Here is an 18,930-nt window from a genome sequence, read left to right on the forward strand (position 1 = left end):
AGTAGGCAGACGCGGATACGCACACACATTAAGATTGGAGTCCTCAAATAGCCTAAGCTGCATGTCCTTTCTCACCCACAGCCAGAAGTCATATGTCACTTGGGGGTGGAGGGGGATGCACCAACATGGTAAAACACAACAACAGGACTGCATCCTGAGATGTATTGAACTCTCGGCCACCGTGATCAAACACCATACTCTTGGAAATTGAACCAGCAACGTTTCAACTCATTGCAAACCATTTGCAACACTACCTAATTATACAAATGAGAAATTCCCATAGAGAAATCAGTACTGTTCTGCAAAAAACAGATGATTGGACGATTTCCAACAACATCCTAACCCATGGGGAGAAAACATCACTTCAAGTCTGACCCTTAATTGTGAACATAATGTGGAAACCAAGATAACTTTACGTGTTTTCAATTATTTTGCACATTTGCTCCTACTATCACTGAAAGAGTCCACTGTGACAGAGGTTAGCTTTTGGCACCCTTTGTCTGTAGCCCGAGGGTGTTACACCTGGCCAGGTGAAAGTGTGTGGGATTTACGGTCAACACTATCACTTCTCATGACTCAATGCGCCTGAATGACTCACTATATCCCCGCAAACACACCTGGCTGCCACAGCCACAAATGTTCCAGCAGGCTAACGGGCTAGCAGCCTAGCTTTGATGGAACCTCTTTGAGGTTTGGGCTCTAATGAATGCTAGCAGACGCAGGGGGCTAACGCAGAGCTAGCTTGAATGTAGCAAGGGATTGCCACAAGTTGGGAGAGCTAGCTGGGAGGGGAAAAAAGGGAAAGAAGTTCCCGGCGAAGAAAACGGCGACTCGGGATGGAAAAACACACGCTGCACACACCGACGGAGAAAAGGAGACACTGTGTCCCGGTTCACGCTAGCACCCGTAGCTACCGCGCTAGCTTTCTCCGCTAGCTGTGTAATGTCACTGCATCGCTGTTGTAAATACATTATAACAGCCCTCTCTCCTTACACGTGTGGAGAGCCTCTAAAAACTCCTTCTCGGGGACATCGCTCCACCGACAAAAACCCTCCCCGGCGGACAGCTCACCTGCTCCGGACACCGGACACACGCTCTCACCGGCAAGACATCCCCCCGCGCTCAGCCCGAAAAAAACACTGGCGCTTTTTTATTTCCAAGGACACAAAATCGCCATGACAGTTTAGAAAAATGCATAAAAAATTAGCAGGCGAGGGAGGGAGGGAGGGGAGAGAGAGAGAGAGGAGAGAGAGATGGGGAGGAGAGGAGGGAGGGAAAAGGAGGAGGAGGAGGAGGAGGGAGAAAAGAGGAGAAGGAGGAGTGGAACTCCGCGCAATATCTATTTAATCCACATAAAGCCAAGCAGCTCCACGGAGTTCATTCAGTCTGGATGCACAGTTTGGTCACCACAGTCCAGTCTAGACAGCACGCACACGCACCCGCAAAGAGAAGCCGCATCCAAAAGTTAAAGGAGCGCTTCTTACCTAAAATGGCCACTGCAGCAGCAAAAACACAAACAGCTTTTCTTTTTCTTTTCTCTTTTTTTATTATTATTATCAGGTTGGAAGTTTAGCTGTAGCAGCGGCGGTGTGGCTGCTGCAGCCAGCCTAACCTTACCATCCAGTAGAGCTCACCATTTCAGATTTTTCCATTGGCTGCAGCCTAGCGCAGCTGGCTCCGTGCATATTTCCATTGGCCCTGCAGCTGTCAAGCAAGCAAACCGAGCGAGTCTCTCCCGGGTTTGTCTGAGAGCTATCGCGGCAGCCCCAGGCAACACCATTGTGTATTGTGTGTGTTTTTTCCTCCCTTCCTGGTGATTCGCATTGATGTGAGCCTCACGCACACTGCCTGCTGTTGTGTTTGTTTCCTACGTGGTGGTGGTGTTGTTCTGTTGTTGTCCTTACCGCAGACTTGCAGGGAAATCCTTCTCGTACCGGGGGAAGCTTCCCACCGCACCGACCGGCTGGCTCCTGCTGCTGTCATTGAAGGAAGGAGGGGGGGAGAGAAAAAAAAAAACAAGAGGGGAGCGTTCAGTTTTCAACCCCCCCGATGCAACAAAACGAAGGGGTTTACATTTCTCCTCGGCCGCCTGCATCCACCAATCATGTCGCTTTTTACTCCTCCATCATTACCGGGTTTGAAGGGCGGAAGACAAGAAATAAGGCATTCCACGTCTTTTGCAGATCAGGTCGCGTTTCCCGGATGTTCGGCTTGTTTGCTGGACCTAAAAACGCTATTCATGATCCGCAGTGTTTATGAAATGTGCTTTTGCTTTATGTCTGAGAAGGTTCTCAGTCATCCAGGTCATGGTGTCGCTCCAAAGCCGCTAAAGAAAGGCAACTGGAGGCAACTTCAAGAAACTCTACAAGTCCAGCTGCTTTTCTTTTGCGTTTTTTGGACATGTCCTTTTTCTTTGTTAGAGTTTTTTTGTAATCGGGATCAGGCTGATTGGGAACTTGTGGTGCTTAACTGTGGGATGTCTTACAAGTCTTCTTTCCCAACTTCACCTCAAGTGGGAGGACAGTCAGTTTCACCTTTATTTCTGCTGTTATTTAGAGAAGCACATGGTTATGGCACGATATGCACTGAACAATGTGGAGACATCTAATCTCATCTAAAAGGGAACACATACCAATTTGTTGTGTCCTATAATAACATCTTGAAATCATCCTAATTACAGATTAACTGTTTACATGGAAATAAAATTATCTGATAAAACATACTTTTACATGCCCCCAAAACATCAATCAGAATATGTCTGTGAAGGTTCTCAGTCATCCAGGTCATGGTTTATCCAAAAAAGGTTCAAAAAAGGCAACTGGACTTGTAGATTTATAGAGAAGACGTTTCACCACTCATCCGAGTAGCTTCTTCAGTTCTAGGGGACTGGTGGGAAGTCTGAGGTTTAAATTGGAACTCCTCCTGACACCCAGTCGTTAATGGAAATTAGCTGCACCAGTTTCTGGTTATTAGCATAACAAGCAAGTTTTTTCAGGAGGAGTTCCTATTTAAACCTCAGACTTCCCACCAGTCCCCTAGAACTGAAGAAGCTATTCGGATGAGTGGTGAAACATCTTCTCTATAAATCTACAAGTCCAGTTGCCTTTTTTGAACCTTTTTTGGATATCAATCAGAATAACCTTTCATTACATAGGAAGTTTTGTTTTGACTTTATAACCTTGAATTTATTGAACTGAGCGAGACCACACTGACTCCCACTTTGTTCATTCTTTATAACACTAATAACTACTTTCATGGATGCTCAGGAAGAACACATTTATTCCAGCAAGAGAGAAATGAACAGATCAAGTGTTTACATTGTTATTATGAGCGGATCTTTTCCTGTTGAACATATTATCAAAGGTTTACAGCATTCCTCTCAGTCTGATTGAAAATCCCTTTAGATCGGGCTGGTCTGTTCTGGTTGAGGTGGTTACATTAGACATTTTTATTCTGATTATCAGTGTCTACGTAAATGCACCCACTGAAAAGTCAAAGCTTTAAATGCCACAGTAACATACTGAGGGGAATCTGGAAGTGATTCCCCAGGACATTTGTGACAACTGGAAAGTAGTCTTTCCAGGAAACTTTCCATAACTGGAAAGCACAGTTTGACAAAACTCCACCTCCAGGAGCTTTTTCTGGAGATTTCAATCGAATCATACAATCCTCCTGTGGAATTATGATTGACCAGTTTTATTTCGTCCATGGCACTATTCAGGAACACTCATGCAAGTTGGATTTGAAAGCTACAAATTTCATTAACAATCACTGTTTTGTGCTGTGTATGTTTGTGTATTTATATCCAAGATTCAAAATTTTTTATTGTCAGTTCTCTATTTTCTGAACATACAGAAGAATCAAAAAGCCATTTCTCTGTCACCTTAAAATGAACAGTACAGCTATAAAATAAACACTCTAGAAATTTTAATTTCTGAACAACAGTGGTAGTAGTGCGCTATAGTAGTAGCTTGTTGAGATGTGCATGGACAGTGGTGCAAGTGGTACAATAAGGTGCAGGACAGACTGCAGATTGTAGTGTAGTGTAACAGGTAGTGAATGTATAAGTATCTTATGTGAAAAAATACCTGAGGTAGAGTCCTTGTGTCCTTGATTGGTGTGAAATCACTAACAGACCTATATTGTTCTAACCTATTTCCTAGAATAAATTGCTTTCCCAATTTTGTTTAGGTGCAACGTAAGCACCAAGTGGCAACTGCTGGAAACTGAAGCCACTGTGGAAGTGCTAATAGGTGCTTGAGGCTGGCTCCAAAAGGGAGTGAATGCTCGTCATCTCCAGTGTTAAAATGCCCAACTTTACTGCAGATACACAGTCCGGTACAAAACTTGTTTTGGTCTCTATAGCTACAGTGTAGGTTTTTTAATGTAATTCGAGCATCCACGCGCTTCAGCTCCATTCATGCTCCACCTTGAGTCCGGTGCAGTCAAACAAATGCCAAGATGGTGATGGTTGGAGACACCACACAGATATTCCAAACTGCCATACAGGATTCTTGTGGGTCACAGAGGATTCATCCATCTTTATATACAGTCAGTGGTAATCACTGGCTGGATTACATTCAGACCGAGCTGGTTTTGTAAATAAATAAATCACCACATGTATGAACTGCATCTGAGTCAGGAAGTGGTTGGGCTTGACAGGAAAGAAAAGGAAAAGATTGTAGTTTTTGATAAATGTAGAGTCATGGTGGATTTGGTTTCTGTATTAGACCAGACAACAGTCTTTCTCTTACCTTTATCCAGAGCCTGAATATGACCATAAAAGTTGTAATAATGTTGTAGATTGGATATTGCGCCGCAAGGTCGGGACATCCTGCATAAAAATAGTGGATTATTTGTGTTAAAATGCTTAAATTCTTAAAAGTTGAACTCCTGGACATTAGATACCACTGACATAAAATGTTAATTCTAAAGTCTGTCGGAGGCTTTGTATCAGTTTCTGGGGTCAGATAGTTGAGGAATGCATTTTGCTGCTATCATTTTGTCAAAACCTGAAAATGCTTCACTCAAATCTTTAAGCCACATTTCAGTGATAAACCAGACCTCTGTAATTCTGGATGACCAACCAGTTTGAGCTAAAAGCCAAGGTTAACAAGTTCCAAGCTGTCCTGAACACCACTTCCAATCTCATTTCTTTGGTTTCCTTGGGCTTAAAGTGTGGCAGACAGCTTGCTGCATGCATGCGGTTCACTTCACAGTGAGTGCTGAGGTTTGAATTTTTCAAACACTTATCTCTTGCTGCGGTTTGAAGTTGCTGACATGCAAAGTTGACATGTCTACACAAACTCGGACATATCAAGAACTAAGTGCTGTTGAATGCCTTGTGTGCTTAGAGTTATTTGGATACAAGTTTAAAATTACAGTTATGTTATACAGATACACAGTATAATACCCATTCATTCAGTGTTCAGCAACCTATTACAGAGAGTACTGCTGACCTCATGATCCCTGTGAGGTTAACACGTTTGAAGGTCAATCACTCCTTTTATGGGAGCAATATCTCACACTAGTGACAATGCTCTTCCTTATAGAAAATGAACTGAAACCTTCTAAGTTAGACATACACATCATCCACCAGGCAGCACCATAAAACTGATTCACACTGCAGCAGCCCAACATAACACAAACATTGTCTGTTGTGGAGGAAGAACAGGACTGAATACTGGGAAAACCAGTTCGTAAAGTTGCACAGTTATTGAAATACGCTCCTCTGCGCAATTTCACGGCTTCTCCTTCACATTTTAACACATCGTTGTTGTGAAATACCTATTTACATCCCTTATTTTATTGATTGATCAGACTTAAGTTGAAATACTCATTAATCCAAACTGACTAAGTCAATGTGTAATGTGTTAGCACTGATGCCTCACAGCAAGAATGTTCCAGGTTCGCCTCCTGGCCTTCTGGGGCCTTTCTGTGTGGAGTTTGCATGTTCTCCCTGTGTCTGCATGGGTTCTCTCAGGGTACTCTGGCTTCCTCCCATCGTCCAAAGACATGCTCATTAGGTTAATTGGTTATTCTAAATTGGCCATAGGTGTGAATGTCAGTGTGAATGGTTGTCTGTCTCTCTGTGTTAACCTTGTGACAGACTGGAGACCTGTCCAGGGTGTACCCCGCCTCTTACCCGATGCTGTGGGGTTCATCAAGTATGTGGAAATACTTCACTAAAGATGAAGCACATACTACCGTGACATGTCAGTCCTGAAATACAACAAAAGTACTACTGTAATGCATACTCATCTGAAAAGGCATCTGCTAATGCTAGCAGAGGAACGTTCCAGATCCTCTCAACAACAGTCAGTTAACAACTTCATCAAACGCCCTGCGGTAACAGAGAGAAGGAGGCTTGACATCAACAATTTGCTGGTGAATTTCATTGTCTAAAGTTATTCTGGAGAAGATTACGTGTGTGTGAAGTTTCCTTGAACTTCACAGCATTCTCTGAACTGTGTGTCTCATCAACATGTTCATAAGGTGTGACTATGTGTAACCTTGTTTCTCACCCATAGAATAAGGTGTTAGGATCCAGTGTCACATTAATCCAATGAATAGGAACTGGTATAAAACATGTATGCTTACACTGACTTAGTCTTTCTCTTTTTTTACTTATGTGAAATTATTACATGTAATGGTTCACCTTGACAACACAGAAAAATGAATACTATGTGAGGTATGTCTGTTCACTGGAATTTGCCATGAGGCATGAGTAAGAACAAGGGAGAACAGCTAGTATTACAAATAAGGTTAATATATATGAAGTTACCAAAGCAATACAAACTAGTTAACATACTTGCTACATAAGTGTATCACACATCAAATATCTAAATACTTAACTGTACAGTTGTCTGTGTAAATGAGTGCACCATTACAAAATGTTCAACACTTAATATTACATTTCCATTATTGTCAAAAAAAAGTTAAGTTGAACCTAAACCAAAAGGTTTTTGGTCTCTGGCTGCTGTACAGGGATGCGTTTTTATATAACTCAAAACTTTAAATGATATCAAAGATTATAGTCATGGGCACGGCTGCTTTGAGTGACCTCAGAGGCTACTAGCCGTCTGCAGAGCTGTCAGCCGCTCTCCTCAGCTTCACTTAAACCGCCGGCACTGGAGAGTTCATTGATCTTTGTAGACCGTTTACACACCGGATTTATGATGCGCTCAGAGCGTCTTTAAGCATCTTGAATAAAGGCTTGGTAAGTTTACAGTTTATAGATGTCAAACATTTGTCTCATTGTTGGCAGCTCTGTGTCAGTGAATGACGGCAGATAAAAACAACAATTACATGCCAAGATGAAAAGGTGAACTCCAACGCTGAACTAAATTTCCCAAACTATTCCAGACAGTATACTGGTCTGCAGTGGGATGGCAGAGTTGCAATAAATCCAACTAAAAGCCTGTGTGATTCACATTCTGAAAATCATGGACAAAAATTTAATTGCAATAACTGTCTTGAATATAAAATATAAATATACACATTCATTCCGATGTGTGATGGTACATTTAAAGTTTTATTAATATAATGCGCATGATGATTCAGAACTAGAGGTCATCAAGACAAGCAAACAACAAGCTGTTTAAATGACTGTTAGATCTGTTTCTGTGCCGCTGTCCGAGAAATATCACCTACCTTTAGATTTTCAGCGCTATATTCAGTGTTTCACCATGATTTATCCGTACTGTCAAAATTCTGCTTCCTTATAACCACTAATTAACTCCTTTACACTAACTGTTATTATTGTGACAGAGACAAAACTATATTAATTAGTCTTTTCATTTACACAGAGGACCTGCTCTAACATGTGTTTCCTTCGTGATGAAGCAAAAATGAACCCACTCTTGGTATTTGTGTGCGTGTGTAAAAAATAAAGTATATCTGCTGTTACCACATAATCAAGATGTGATAGCACAGCAGTTATATAAAAAAAAAGTATTTTAGGTTTAAACAGACCCCAAAATTGAACTGAACAAAGTAAAAGAAACCATAAAAACAGGTCAAATCCTCTGCATCCATGGGGACCAGATTCCCAACAATTTCCAATAAACAGGTTATCATGAGAAGAAAGGAATGAGATCCACCTGCAGAAAGTCAAAGCTCCCTAGCAGATCTATCTATCTATCTATCTCTGATAAAGTACCTCATACTCTTGTGTAATGATGAATTGCTTCTTTAAACTGGTCTTTGTTTTGCGGTGAACCTGTCTCAACAAGGGAAGGGCCCTTAACGTTTGTGTGTTTTTTTCACTTCCTTATAGAAAGTTGTTCTGTGCATGATGAGAAATTAAACTGAAGACGGCCAGCTCTTTGATCACACCATACTTAACTAATTGTCAGTTCATCCGTAATCGCTACGAAGTAATCACATGCTCTCCTGTAAATAGCACATATTTAAATAAACCCATTTTCACTGCTTCATCAGGTCAACAGCTAAAGACTAACACTTCCCCTGATAGACTAATTCGCTGACCCCCACTGACTTGCCTGTTTCCTTGACTGCTGTACTCTCTTATGTTTGCATATTTAGCCTTCTAATTAGAGTCTGAGTGAGCCCTGACCGCATTAATGTAAAGTTTCACAGCATTTGTGTTGACCTACAGTAATTTCCACGGTTTAACCAACAGCCTTATCAGTGTCATTCAGCACTTCCTCCGCTCTGTGTCTTGAAAGAATCGGTAGAAACTGCACTTCTCTATTTTGTGTCCTGTTTACTGTCAGGTGCAAAACACTGGGGCACTTTATTTAGATTAATTTGTGTGAAATGAGAAGGTTTAATAAACTGAAGTCAAGCATGTAATCACTAATATCATGTTCTTTTTGTGCAACAACAATGCCTATGTTAGTGTTGTTGGACGAATGGTCATGTTTTGGTCTTCTGAACTGGAAAGCATGTGTAACTTTCTGTAAGTATTCAAATAGTTTTCTGCACACATTTAATAATCTCGCTTTGTGGGAACTGGTAACTGAAACACGCTGGAATAACAGTGACACAGTACAACATACTGTATCAAATCTTAATTATGTTTTACAGTAAATAAATCATACCTAAGATTAACATCACATCTCTGAGCAGCCCGTGCAGCAAGAGGAGCTTTAAAATTAAAACCTAAAATCCAACCTCCCCCGTTAGGTGGTGGACAACAGCTGTCAACGACTTACACAAACACACAACAAAGGATGTAACCAGATAGAGAAAGGATTTGATGATTTCCATTTGTGAAATGATTCTGTTGACTGATCGACTTGGAAAAACTGAGTCACTACCTCGTGTGCATCTCGTGGAAACATTTCTGGATTACAGAAAATTGCTGTTTAATGCGAGTAACAGCATCTAACCGCAGCTGATCGACTCATCCACACCAAGATTAAACGCACGGTATCCGGACTGCAAACTCTATGGTGCAGTCACAGTACTGCAAATGATTCTGGCAGACAGGCATCCACGCATGCATAATTAGCAGGGCAGCCATTGTACACGTTTACCTGACTCTGTCTATCTGGCTTCTTCTAAATGATGTGTTGTCTGGTGGGGGAGCGATGAGTGCAGTTCTGCATCGCGCTGGTAAAAAGCTGGATTTTTGTGGTGAATATTGACCACTGTACTGATGTCTTGATGCCTTTCTTGATGTATTAGCAGGAGAGGGCAACAGAACAGGTTCTCATCCAGCATTTTCAGTATCTGTAACAAATTACTGTTAAAAAAAACGACCAGATTCCAACACTAACGTAGTGTTTTACACCGATCAGGCATAACATTATGACTAACCTGTTTTGGGATTTTACCTGCTTCACAACAGCAGTGCTTTTTGTTCCTGATTTTTTCCTGTTTTTACTACAGTTATTTTGTTTCCTGCTACTGCCTCCCCTTGTGTCCTGCATAATCCTCTTTTTACTGCGTGTGTTTGGTAGTAAATATTTAATCTAATGTGACCTTCTATGATTTAGTTTTCAAGTGCTTCTTGGGTTCAAAGGCAAGCCGGGGATATGTTCACCTCATTAAAGATGGGTAAAGAAGAAGCCATCAGTCCCCCTGTTTTCTCTTTTCTCATTGACTTTGAGTGGCATTTCATAGATCATCACTGCAACCATGTTTGTGTTTTGTATTAAAACTGTCATAATTGTATTGTTGATCCTTTGTTATATTCCACTTATAAAGGAGAAGTCTTCAGTAGAATACCATAGGAAAAAAAAAAAAGATTATTTAAACAAAGGAACACATTTAATTTCCAAAACCCTGACAGTGGAATTGTCTGTCCTTCTAGATTATAATGTTGCAAATTATTGTCTCAGTTCCATTGAAAAAATTGCACCTTTTGAAAAATCAGCAGTACAGTGGCAGGATATAACGATTTATTTAAAAGTGAATTTGTGTTATGACGTTTGATGACAAATAGATAACTGCCATGTTCTGTTAAGCATACCTGACTTTTACAGCAGTGATGTAGAAATGTGTGTTTTCACAAAGAATACATTCATTCATTCATCTTCTGTAACTGCCTGTCCTCTGGAGGGTCACGGGGCGCCTGGAGCCTATCCCAGCTGTCATCGGGCGGGAGCCGGGGTACACCCTGGAGGGGTCGCCAGTCTATTGCAGGGCTAACACAGAGAGACACGCAGACACAGGGAGAACATGCAAACTCCACACAGAAAGGCCCCAGATGAATTAAACCTTCTTTCTGTGAGGCATTAGAGCTAACCACCACACCACTGTGCCGCGCTCACAAAGAATACAATTTATGTTAAATGTTATTTGTATGTATCTCTTCTGTGTTGTTGCGCACTAAATTTGAATGAATTTCTTGGTAAAAGTGGATCAGTAATAGGAAGGGGCACCAGTACGCTACAGATTTTCTGCTAAATATAGACCTATGCAGCATATTTGAATTTGACTGAACAGTAACAGCTGTGAAATAGTTTCACAGCAAACTAAAAAACTGTAATTTACTGGCAACGCTGCTGCCAGTAGTATACTGTAAAGTCTAAAAAATAAAAACAATTCACTGTAATTTATTGCAGGGTGTTTTACAGTATAATACTGTAAAACTGATTACAGTAGTACTGTAAAATGTACAGTAAATTATCAGCAACCCTGCTGCCAGTAGTTTACTGTTAATTTACTGAGACAATTTGTCCACTGCAGTCTCATTTAAGAAAGGTTTTAGATAGATACAAGATGATTATGTCCTTCAGCTATCCGTACAATTACAAATGAGAACCCTGACTCTTCCTGGCTATTGCTGATTCATGCACGGCATCAAATTCAGATTTAAACTTCTCAATAAACTGCAGGATTTCCTGGAGTCTGAAAGGCTGCGTAGACCGAGTGGACAGGAATTAAGAAGAAACTAAAAGGAGTCTCTCAGAAATCAGGACAGTGCTGATAGATCTCTAGCATGCACAGTATTCACATAGTCACATACACACCTTGAAGTAATTCCACTGAAGTAAAGATGCTTTGCAACCAAGGATGCCCAGACTAATTTTCCAAACACATATTTTTAGTGTTATTTTGTGTTTGTATATTTTTTTCCCCCGCACAAACTAAATAAGCATTTGGGAAAAATTGTCTGGTAACTGAGGGATGGGTGAATAAGAAGTTTTTGGATTGTGCGTAGATAATAAAACAAACCTCTCCAGAGTGAGTTTATGAGTATAATCAAATTACTTTTTTATGCTCATGCAGTCCCCTGTCGTCATAATTCTAATAAGAAAACTTGGCGCGTGTGCTTGCCTTGATTTAAATACATAATAAATAATTACAAAGAGGTTGTAAGGCACAAGAAATGAAGTCGTGACTAAGCAGACGATCCAAGCGCATCACGATTAGCAAATCTGTCAGTCAGTTAACACACAACGTTTTATTGGTTTATTTTCATGCAGAAATAGTAAAAAGAGCTAAAGTGTCTGTTGTTTTATTGTGGAAAGTCCTGTTTATTTCAAGCATCTCATATTTATACTTTGATACATTACTTATTCTAATTGCTTAAACTTTATTTGAGAAAAGATATTCCTCTTAACGTTAGCTGATCAAGGACCCAACCTGCTAGCACTTATTTCACGTGTGTAATGGGATGAAATCTGTTTTTTGGGGGGGAAGAATAAGTACAGGCTCATCTCTCTGCCTGGAGTAAAGCTTTGAAGTGTTTCTAATCCGCTCAACTGAGCAGGACTGTGTTTGGCCAAGAAAGAGTTAAATTATTCTGCATCTGTTCCACGCACCCCTGCAATCCCCACAGATCCTGTCTACTCTCTCCTACTTTTCCTCCCTCCCTCTCCTCTCCATCCCTCCTCCCCTCCTCTCCTCCTTCCTTCCTCCAGTCGCTTGGCCCCGAGCCCAGATAGGACTGGAAGACGGAACAGATTTTTTTTCACCCCCACCTCCAGAGAAAAAAAAAAATCTTCAGATCTTGAGAGTTTTTGTTACTCGGATGCAAAGCGCTGGTTTCCCTTTGAATTTCCTTCTTCTCTCGTAGCCACCTCACCCCGACCTCCACCAAAACACAAGAGGAAATAAACTACAATATGCGTCAGTTTCTGCATCTTTGTGTGCAGCGAGAGAAGCTAGTGAACTCACTGACCTCCGTTCCCACAGAGTCGCTGAGAATCACATGCATGCCCACACTGCATGCACTCATCATTCATTAATAACCCATCCTATAGCGCTGAACTTCCACCCACCTCTTCAGCCTCTGTGTCACCTTTGAAAACATCATTGTCTCAGATTCGTCTGCTCTGCTGCAAGTAATCAACGTCAGTACTTTAATCAAGCGTTAAATCATTAAAAGATGATAAACTGGACACGTTAAAGAAAAGGCAGAGGGAAAAAAAAATTCAAATAAATCCAAGAACAAATCCCACAACAGATTCAATCTTAATCTATTTAAAACACACGTTTAAAAAACGTGTGTAAAAAACGTGTTTTTTACTATTGCATGGCACTGCATTTATTTCAGCGTGTAATATGGTAGCTGTGTGCATGTTTTTAAAAAATATATAGTAAAAAAGTTTCTGAAATACAGTGCAAAGGTTACATTTCATAAAAGAGCTATCCATGCCCTTTAAGGTGTGGCGAATGACTTACAAAATCCTTAAATGGCCCCTCGTACCTGTGTGAGCACCTTAAACCTTGAAGTTCATGCCTCCCTTGGAATTTTCCAATTTACATTACATCCTTTAAATCTGGCTTTCAGCTGCTTATTACTTGTCCAGTGCCTTTTCTTTTTCTCTTCAGGTCTGTGTACAGTACCTGTTACTGTTGGGATCTAGCTCACTAGAGGAAAAGGGGCAAAAGCAAATTTAAACAAAACAAGTTTACAAAAAGTGGAGAAGTAGCGAGCTGTGGGTCCTGCTCAAAATTAATATAATGCAAGCAAAAGAAGAACTTCCCGAAAGTTTCAGTATTCGGTTGCCTAAGCTAAAGGAAAAACCAAGTTCCCTACGTGAGCTCGTAAAAAGAACCAAACAGAAAACAGGTGGACAAGCACGTAACCTGTTCACCACAACACGCAGCTGTTGAAGGAGGCTTTTAAACAGGTGTTTTGATGCTGACAGCGGTCTGATCTGTGGCTGCCGGCACTAGGACACCGGACGAATGGGTGGAGGTTGAAGGAGGATCGGGGCAGGAGCCAGGAAGTCAGGAACCAATCTCAAATAGGAAGTTGTCCAGGTCCGTTGACATAAATGAGCAGATTAGAAATACCCACAGGCAGATGTAGTCTGGGACGTAACAGTTCCCACAACTCTTCTGATGGGTTGGTCTCAGCCTCAGTGAATCGATATATGGGTTCTTTTACGTAAAATACTTAAAGTAAAGATTCTCAGCCATCCAAATGAACTGAAATCTAACAGCATGCTCTCCAATAACAGTATGTTTTAAGTAGAGATTTAAAAGAGATCGCAGGGTCAGCTGACTGGATCATTCCACATCCGTGGGGCCCTGACTGGTGATCTGTCATCATTTGTTTTCAGCCAGGGTCTTGGGACAGACGGTAGACCTCCTCCCAAGGATCTCAAGGTGCTAAAAGGTCAGTGAAGCCCGAGGCAGACTATAAAGACCTTTAAAAGTAATCACCAAGACCTTAAAATTCAATTCGATTCTAAACATACTGGGAGCCAGTGGAGATCACCATCTGAAGTCGTGAGATTGATCTAGCGCTCAAAAAGGTAATAGGGCTGCTTTTCACAACACGACTGATGTTGCTGCAGAGGGAACCAGGCAAGGGTGGAACTGAAGATGCCATTTGGGTGACTATTCAAATCGATTTAATTTATTTATATGGCGTCACACATATACAGACTGTCTCAGGACGCTTTGAAGTACCCTTAGCCTAAAATCCCTACAACAGAAAGCACTATGGCAACGGTGGCAAGGAAAAACTCAAACAGACAGAAACCTTGAATGGTACCCAGCTCATATGGGGGACACGTCTGCCTGAGACTGGCTGTGTAGAGAGACACAAAGGAAGCAGATGAGACAGAAGGAAAGAAACGAGTTAATTAAAGACGAGCAGATCAATTCAGCCAACAGTACACACCGCCTTTTACAAACATGGTGATACCTGTGGGTGACGTCCATCATCTAGTTCTCTCGTGATTCTCTGTGTATGACCATCAGCCATCTTGATACCTCTTTCTCTCAATGTTTCATTCCAGATGTTTAGTATCTGTTTGTTTGTCCTCCAGCGGATTCAACCTCTGTTCAGGCTGGAATTGTCATCTGGTGCAGCTTTACTGGTGGCTAACGCAAGTATGTGGAGCTTAAACCTAAACCAATGGATGCTGTGAAAAACAAGCCCTTCTTCCCATAAGTTGATTAAGTCGTGTTTTGACGTGACATGTCACAGCAGATCAGTGATATTTCAAGAGAGAGTGGGGGGAGCGGCTCCTCAGCAGGACGTTCCTCAACGTCAGCGCCAATTAGCATGAATGATTACAAGGAATATGCAGTTCTCGAAGCCAAAGAGTCATTAGGTTTAGATTTCGTGCTTCACTGGAGACAATACAGAAGAATTAGTGAAAACTGACACCTTACAGGATTCCGATGAGGAACTCGTCTCAACTACACTTATGTCTCTTCTTAATCCAGGTATCAAAGCACAAACACTGCAGCTTCTCTGTACTTGCATCTGCTGTTTGGTAGAGCATGCTGCTAACATGCTAGTGTCGCAGCGATGAGCTCTCACATTCAGATGCTAAAAATGTATGCATCCTGGCACCCAAAGTACACCGTATGTATTTTTAGTTAGCTGCCTGAGCTCCAAGCATCCCTCTCATGTCCTACTTTATTTTGAGTCACACCCCAGACCCATATTAGGGTGCTCACATTATTAGCTTAGCTTAAAAATGAATTATGTTCGCGTGAGTTTGGTAATAAGAAAGTTTAATCTAAGACCTGTTTGATATGAGCCCTTTTGGAATTTAGCTGTGTTCTGCTTCATGATTCCAGTGATAAAATGTGTAATTCTGAAAGTTCTAAATTTCAGAAGCTGTAATCTTGACTGAATTATTAAAAAACATAAAAATGCTCATTATCAGTGCACAACATGGTCTTTGTTCCTGCTGAAAAGCAAGACTTTCTGAGGCTGAACATTTTGGACTGTTCTATTTTTACCTTGAAGCTTCTGGATATGTCACCCTGCACGTCTCTCAGGTGTCAGGTGGGCACCAGTAAAACAGTGTAAACAACAAACCATCATTTTTTCATGTGCAGAAAAACTATGGTTTGCATGTGGTGGGCAAATGCGTGATTAGTGAAAAGAGGGTTTCCCCAAAGAGGAGGATTAAAAGCGTGCGCCAAGATGCTGTGCTTGTCGCTCATGTGTGAAGCCACACAGACAGACACAGCTTGGCCGCTGCAGTTCCCCTTTGGCAGCCATGTTGTCTGCGCCATGGCTGTTGCTATAGTAACTGATGCTGATCTGCCGAGCGTTGGGCATCTTGCCATGACTCTGCCGTGAAGGACATTGCAAAATATTCGCACCAAGAGCAGCAAAATGATCAAGGAACCACCGTTTTTTTCTCAGTGAAATTTTGAACTCTGACCTGCTGAGTGCTTAGTACATGTTGAAAAAAAAAAAAGCCTTTCCCTCTGATTTGGCATGTGATGCAGCCATGTGAGAAGTATCAGTTTGATTTGCAAAGGGTTGGCTGGGTTTCAGTGGAGCCGGGTATTTAGTTTGAGCTTCTCTGACTCACTGCATTTAATTTTTTGATTAAGTTTAAAATGACTAAAGGGTAAAAATCAGACTTTTATTCCTCAACATCCGGTATTATCGTGTTTCCCCTACATCGTCTATCACTGTTTGAAGATGGGAAATGGAAATGCAGTGATAAAAGTATAGAAACTCATGCTGTGCACCAGATTTTTAATGTGAGGTTGAAAACTCCGGATGTAAAAAAGTGCTCTTCACTTACTAGCATCACATTAACAGCAGAGGGCATCCTGCTACAGTGGTAGAGGGCATTTCTCTGTTCACATCACCTCTGTTCAACACAGTGTAAGTAGTTAAGAGTCTAAATACATAAGATAAGATTAATCAGATGATTTGCTTAATTGTGGAGCTTTTGGAGTTCATGGTTCACAGCCCTTTAGGAAGAATAGCAGATTTTCCATGGTTTTCTCACTCAAAGTCGATTTATTCTGCTACATCCATATCTAAACATTATAAAAAGGAAATGCATAATATAATAAACAAGCCGACCTCCATGACAGACTTGTGCTAGGTGAGGTAAGAGGGCGGCTGAGTGAGAACCCAGAACGTTTTGGAACTGTGTGGGACGATTTGGCGTTTTACCGTTTTCTTCCTGTCACACCGTGGTTCACAGACCCAGATCCCAGGATGGTGTCACCTTTCCTTCCACGTTACTCTTCTAGAGGAATGTTTTTTTACTTTTTCGTGACGGTACGCCACATGACCAGACGAGAGATTTCCAGGGATGCTGAAGAGAAAACATGAGGTGTCGATAAGAAGTGGTGGCCAAATTTGGAAAACAGTAACTGTGCTGCTTTAGATATTTCTGTATAGTCAAAACTATACGTGTAAAGAAGTCTGTAGTAATGAAACTTAGGTTTATACTTATAAAGGAATAAAAAGATACTTCACAAACAATCTGTAATTCCTCTTGTTGGCAGGCAGATGTTGTCAGTGTTGAGGTAGATAATAAGTTTGTTGTATCAGTGCATCTTGGAAGTGAGATGAACTCTTTTTATGAGCTGCATGTCTGTAAAGAGACCTGTGTGAATAGTTGACTATTGTGAACTCCAGGTAGATACATGTGGTTTGTAAATCCTAATGTGATGGGTTTCACAGATTTCATGAAAAGGCAATAATGTAAGCAATGAATAAACCTTAACTAAGTAAGTTAGATGACAACAGTACAAACTATACAAGGCTGTGCTTGAATTAACTCAATGTGGTCCTCACAAAGACAGATGTAGTTGCATGCACACACACACACACGCACACCCCGACACACAAACACATGGCAGGCAGAGATAAGGAGGAAGGGTCGAGTGCATCCTGTGTATCTGGAGGCCTCTGCTTCTCCACTCCCTCTGCACACGCTAGCTAACAGCTGACTGTGCATTTGTGTGTGCGTGTGCGTGTGTGTGTGTGTGGGTGTGGGTGTGGGTGTGCGTGTGCGTGTGAGAGAGACAGAGAGAGAGAGAGGGCCAGCTGAAGTATATCGGTGTATATTTCAGCATTTGCAGCACGCTGATGATATGTGTGGGTGTGTGTGGCATGTGCATGCATATAGATCTGTGTGTGCGTTTAAGTAGGTGTGTACCACTAAGCTATGTCAAGAATATGTATGAATGTTAAGCCTTTGTGGGTGTGTTTGTAAGTAACCAATCTTTCAAGTCTATCAAATATATCAGGTACACCATTTGTAAATTTAGCTTTGTGTGTTGTAGCCAATCAGCCGCAAATCCTCTAAAACTAAGGCGAGGTAAGTGTACTGGCCTGAGTTGTTTTTTTTAGCTATAAAATCTCTGAATAGTTTAAAAGCTTAAAGCCTCAGTTCTAAGAGACCAAGTCTTGTTTAATAAAAAAAAAAGCTTTGAAAGATTCTTGCCATAGTTCTTCTTTTTGACAGAGGACATTTGTCACAGAAAGTGAAAGCACAGTACAAATGTTAGCTCAGTTCCATTAAGTGTCCCAGAAAGTCCTGTCAGGAGCCTAACCCTAACCCTGAGTGGAATGCAGCCATCATTAAGGTGCTTGTGCGTCTGCAGGGGGGGGGAGTCAATGACTACAATGACCATCCAGTGGTGCTTATAGTTACGACTTTCAATCTTTTTCCCAGGATAAGAGGGAACTTTAGTGTACGTTGATTGGTTGGTTTGCTTAAACCGGCAACAGCCATCAAAGTAAATTATAATGTAAAGCTTTGGTTTCTATTCATTTTCAGTCCCTCATGTAACAGTATAACTGGATAAGTCGAACAAAATAGTCATCTCCAGCTGGCTCACATTTTAGCGTTCCAATTGATGATACAAATGCAAACAGAAAAAGAGCCCCTGAAGGTTTATAGATCTCAGAGGAGCTCCTCGGTGTGTAGTTACCCTCAGAAAGTCCCCAGAATAGTTTTGGTCCAAAAAAACACCTATTAATGAGCTTCATCAGCACACGAGACAAACTAAAACCAAACACTCACTGGTGTCAGAGTCCCCACATCAGAGCTTCAGTCAGCAGGCCGATCTGGACTGTTTCACGCAACAGCTTTTAGCTTAATTGCTGAAGTTCAAGGACTTCAGAGCATGCAGACTTCAGAAAGCTTCTGGACGCTATTAACAACTCTGCATACTTCAGTTACTGCTCACAGGCTGCACATTTCTGCCGGATGGCTCTAATGTGGGAACGACCAAAACACACATTACGAAAACAAAATAAAAACTTGATGTGACAGC

The 18,930-nt window shown here is 41.3% G+C and overlaps 1 protein-coding gene across 2 annotated transcripts in view; it reads right to left on the reverse strand.

The window, feature by feature from the left end:
* chd6 (chromodomain helicase DNA binding protein 6) overlaps window positions 1–2,054 on the reverse strand; it is a 102,583-nt gene extending 100,529 nt beyond the window's left edge. The window contains exon 1 of one of the 2 annotated variants that reach the window (XM_084543169.1): window positions 1,905–2,054. The gene's annotated coding sequence lies outside the window, so the exon portion shown is untranslated. Of the gene's footprint in view, window positions 1–1,071; window positions 1,176–1,904 lie in introns of those variants that run through there. The other variant, XM_084543168.1, reaches the window with a different exon arrangement.
* Between the last annotated feature and the right edge of the window lie 16,876 nt (window positions 2,055–18,930).

The sequence above is a fragment of the Chelon labrosus genome, assembly GCF_963514085.1.
Source record: "Chelon labrosus genome assembly, chromosome: 4".
Taxonomy (NCBI): domain Eukaryota; kingdom Metazoa; phylum Chordata; class Actinopteri; order Mugiliformes; family Mugilidae; genus Chelon; species Chelon labrosus.